Source organism: Petaurus breviceps, unplaced genomic scaffold, assembly GCF_028583685.1.
Source record: "Petaurus breviceps papuanus isolate PSGF00001 unplaced genomic scaffold, PetGlider_PUasm1.0 567, whole genome shotgun sequence".
NCBI lineage: Eukaryota > Metazoa > Chordata > Mammalia > Diprotodontia > Petauridae > Petaurus > Petaurus breviceps.
Window position 1 is genome coordinate 151366 of NW_027186383.1, and position 4761 is coordinate 156126.

Below are 4761 nucleotides of genomic sequence, written 5' to 3' on the forward strand. Positions count from 1 at the left end.
CTTCTTCTTCTTCTTCTTCTTCTTCTTCTTCTTCTTCTTCTTCTTCTTCTCCTTCTCCTTCTCCTCCTCCTCCTCTTCCTCCTCCTCCTCCTTCTCCTCCTCCTACTTCTTCTTCTCCTCTTCCTCCTCTTCCTCCTTCTCCTCCTCCTTCTCCTCTCTCTCCCTCTCTCCTTTCTTCTTTCCTTCCCTCTCTCCCTCCCTACTTTCCTTCTTCTCCTTCCCTCTCCTCTCTTTCTCCCTCTCAGAAGAGAAGACATTCACTCAGTACACACCTTTCCTTGCTGGCATGAGTCTTAGCGGTTTCCTGGTTTTAGGCCTGCCACTAGCCAACAACATGAAGTCTCTTTTGCAATTTGTTTTCCCAGACTTTTTACTATTTTTGTTCTTTTGCTTCGGGTTTTTCCACTTGAGCTGGACTGAATGTGAAGGGGCCAGAACTGAATGCACCATCATATTCCAAAGAGACCGTGGAATGTTTTGAATTGAGGGGACTGCAGCAGCAAGTGGTGAATTGTGGGGAAAGAGTGAGCCCCTCTGACTCCATCTTGTGACTCAGCTCTGGGGCTAGCTCAGTTCCTTTTCTGTTCAACTATGGATCTAGTCCAATTTCTGTCTTGTGAGAAAACTTTATTCCATTGTGGGAATTGGGAGAGGACTTTGTTGCATCGTTTGAATCCAGCCCTGCATGGCTGGGAAGCAGGACCTCCCTACCTGCTTCTTAGAGACTTACCCAAAGTCCAAAAACACAGTCAGGTCCAAAGACTGATGGAAGGAGTTTTCTCATAATTGTACATTTCAAGCAACCCATGCGTCTTACCTGAAACCTGGCCCCATACTGCTCAGTCAGTTGTTTCTCTGTTCCTTTGCAGTATATGAACACTTAGGGGGAATGGGACACCTTTTTCTGAATTCAAGGAATTGTACCTATTCACTCTCCCACTCCCAACTTAGAAAGTCCCTGATCTTTCTACCAACTAGAAATCAGATGACCTAATTCTGTATCCTGATTAATTGGTCTTATTTCATTAATTGTTTATAGTGCAGAGAAATCTCTCTCCCCTGTATTCAGGGTCCAGTGCCAAAGCTGAAGAAGGCAACTGTCCTTGATTTGTTATGAATTGGCATATGTTGTTTAATAAATTGATATGCTTCAAAGCCCAGACCTTTGTTTTTTCAGTCATTTCATCTTTCACCTGCTGCAGTAATAATATCCAACTTTCTATAGCATTTTAAGTTTTTCAAAGATCTCATTTGATCCCCACACTGACCTAGGAGATAGGTGCTTCTGTTCTCCCCATTTTACAGATGAGATACTGAGATGAGTGAGGTTAAGTGGTTCACCTGCCATTACACAGCCAGGAAGGGTCAGAGTCAGGGTTAGGGCTCAGGTCTGGCGCTCCGTCCGGCTAAGGTGGTGTGGTGGACAGAGCACTGGACTATTGGAGGCAGGAAGCCCTCAGTTCAGTCCTGGCCCAGGTTAGGTTCTTCATCTGGGAAATGCCCCGCCTTCCAAGGGTGTGGGCATTCAGCAAGATCGTATCTCCCTGACAGTGTTTCGTGAGCCCTAAAGCTCTGGCTTGTTCTTAGAACAATCAGGCCGCTTCGCTGCCCCTGCAGTGGCATTCTGGGCCTTGCAAACAGCTTCTAGAATCCCTCCAGCACTGGACGTGATCATGTTTATCAGCAGATTAGCTCATGGCCTCACTTATAGCCTTATGGATATCATGGCTGACAATGGGCATTTTCAGCTGCTTGGGGTTTCTGATGTGGATGGTTGAACTCAACTCTTTTAAATGACTATGTCTGTTTACTGAGGATGGGGGTACAGGGGGTGGGGGAGGGAGCAAAAAGGGCCTTGCCGACCATAAAGATCGGTGATCATGGAAATCCTGAAGAGAACATGGGCTCCATGCTGTTGGTACAGTTCCCTTTGTGCATAGGGTAAGAGAGGTGGGCCAGAAGGCAGACCTTCCCTGCAGAAGAAGAGAGGAAAGGGCAGCGGTGGGTAGAGAGGTTAGACTGGGCTGCTGAAGATGCACCCAGAAAATAAACTTGGGACTGCAGGGGATTTCTTTTGGGGATTGGGATGTGACCTCTCACTAGACTAGTGAGCCAGGGGTGAGACCCATGCACAAGGGTCTGATGACCTCACTTTTGAGAACTGTCGGAGTGGCAGCTTTAATGGATAACTTTGATGGTGTCCTGGCGAGAGGCAAGTGACACAATCAGCATGCACCTTTTAAATGCCTACTGTGTGCTAGGGGATGTGCTAGGACCCAGAGATGCAAACACAATAAAGAACAATTCTTGCAAGGTGTGTAAGCTCAGAGTATTGGGTTCTAATGGGCACAAGAAGGACATTTACATAGGTGCAGAATAAATATTAAGAGAACGAAAGCAGAGTAGCCCCCTGCTGCTCAATCCAAGCTTATTAGGCTGGTTGGGAGCACCAGGAAAGGCTCCCATGGAGAGTGGGGCTTGAGGACATGCTATGGGATGTTAAGGGCTCTGGGAGGTGGAGGCGAGGGGGATGGCCAGATGGAATGAGGGCCAGAAGGCTGTCATGGTTGGACCACTGAGAGGGAAAAGTGGAGTAGTGTGGAATGATGCTGGAGAGACAGACTCCAGACTGCACTCCATCCATGCCACTGAAGGTGCCCTTCCCCCTTTTTTCTGTGGTTCTTCCCTAGTCTTCTGGCTTGGGGAAGTCTTTGCTCCAGTAAGGGCAGACATGGCATGATGCCGTCGTGGTAGGATGACTCTCAGTCCTGCTCCCTCTGGGGTCTCAGCTTTCTCTTCATGGCAACCTGTCACTTAGAAAGGCATCCTTGCCAGAACTCATTTGCTGAGTGTTTTCTCCCAAGATACATCTAGTTGGAAAGCCATCATGGAAACCAAACCTGAATTGCTGGGTTAGCATCTTTCGAGACCAAAGGACTTCTAGAATGCTCCATCTCCAGGAAGATTCCCAGGTCAGCAGCCAACACTTTGGGCTCTGCAGGTCAGACTAGTCAGGAGGTTTTGGAGCTAAAGGAGGATATGAGTCAGAGATAGGCTTGTGGCCAGACCTTAATGGCTTGCGATGCCACAAAGCCTCTTTCTCCTCAGAGATGAGAGAACGGAACTGGCAATTTCTGGGTTGTTGTGTTTAACATGGTCCCGGATTGCAGGCACTGGGCTCAGGTGCTCCCTGCTCACGTCATGCACAGTTCACCCTTCTAAATGAAGGGTGACTGACAAAGAGCTTTCACCACCAACAGAATGTGTGAGCTACTGATGTATGGAGCCCCAGACGGCCCACCTGGGAAAGGCACCTCAGATCTGCATGATCTTAGAGGAGGGATCATGCCTTACATTTCCTCCTCATCCCCCATAAGGTCTAATGAGCACAAAACTGGACTCACAGGGTCTTGGTGCTCACAAATGAGAGAGATGAGTCAAGCCCGAGAATCAAAAGCCAAAACTCAATTAGGGTGGGGTGATCAGACCCTCATCTCAGAGGGTGCCAAAATGGAAGATGATAATTTTGAAAGTTCGAGCAATTCTTACATTGGTTAGCTCTGTGTCGTAACAATACCCAAACTCCTCAAGCAGTATAAATTAAATGCGAGAATACTTCAACTAGGAAGCTGTTAGATTGCTCCCTTTCTCCCCAAAGGAGCTGCATCCCTTGTGTGCACTGCTCTGGCGTGCCCTCCCTTGCCTCTCCTCTGCCCCAGCAGCGTCCTCATAAACTCTGGCACCTGCACACCACAAGGCTCTTCCCCCCAGGGGCAGTGTATGCTGTGATGTCTCCCATCTAATTTAAATGAATCTGCCTTAATTACCTCCAAAATGAATGACTGATATTTACATAGCATTTTAAGATTTGTGAAAAACCCTGGAAATATTATCTCAATCCTCATAACAACATGGCAGGGAGGTGCTATTATGATCTCCATTTTACAGCTGAGGCAGGCAGAGATTAAATGACTAGCCTAGGGTCACACAGCTAGTGCGTATCTGAGGCTGTTTTGGAGCTCAGGTCTAACCTGAGTCTAGCTGCCACCACCCTGGGTTATGGAGTTGGAGGTGCTGCTTCCCTGGGCACCCACATTTCTAGCTATGGCTCTGGAGTTAGTCAGTGAGAAGCATGGGCCTGCGGCATGGGCCTGAAGATGACCGGTGCCAAGCTCTCTTGCCATGACTGAGCCATGGTTTGGTAGGCAGATTAGAAATGAGAGCAGCAGATGCCTGTCATGACAATTGGCCACAACGTAGCATATGGGACACCCATCATCCTCTAGCAATAACCTCCTGTCTCTGCCCAAGCTAAGAATTAGGGAAGAATTAAGAATGTTCTGGGGCATTCTTGGTGCTGTCTTCATGATAGGGGGCACAGCTGAGCACAGCGTGTGGGGGTGGGGGCTTCTAGACAACTTGTATCAACTAGATCTCCTGCCCTCTGGCCTCAGTTAAACTAAACTCTTCTTTTCTGAGGTGTTGTGCTCCCCCAAAGCCAATCAAAGCCTCCTGTTTATTGAGGGAATGCTTAAAATAACCTCCAACCTCAGAAAGATGGCCAGGGAGACAACTGATGGGATAAGATCTAGAATCATGGGCTTAGAGCTGAAGGAACCTCAGAAGCCACTTTCCCATTTTCCAGGGGAAGAAACTGAGGCCCAGAGAAGTTGAAGACTGAACCAAAGGGCTCCCAGGTGATCATGGAAGAGCTGAGATTTAAACCTAGGTGCTCAGACTCCAAGCCCTTTGGGGGTGCTG

At 48.1% G+C, this 4761-nt stretch overlaps 2 protein-coding genes across 4 annotated transcripts in view; both read left to right on the forward strand.

Annotated features, from left to right (window-relative positions):
- The window catches only part of S100B (S100 calcium binding protein B), a 132681-nt gene that overhangs the window by 120237 nt on the left and 7683 nt on the right, over nucleotides 1–4761 (forward strand). The window lies entirely within an intron of this gene.
- The window catches only part of USP40 (ubiquitin specific peptidase 40), a 411887-nt gene that overhangs the window by 43743 nt on the left and 363383 nt on the right, over nucleotides 1–4761 (forward strand). The window lies entirely within an intron of this gene.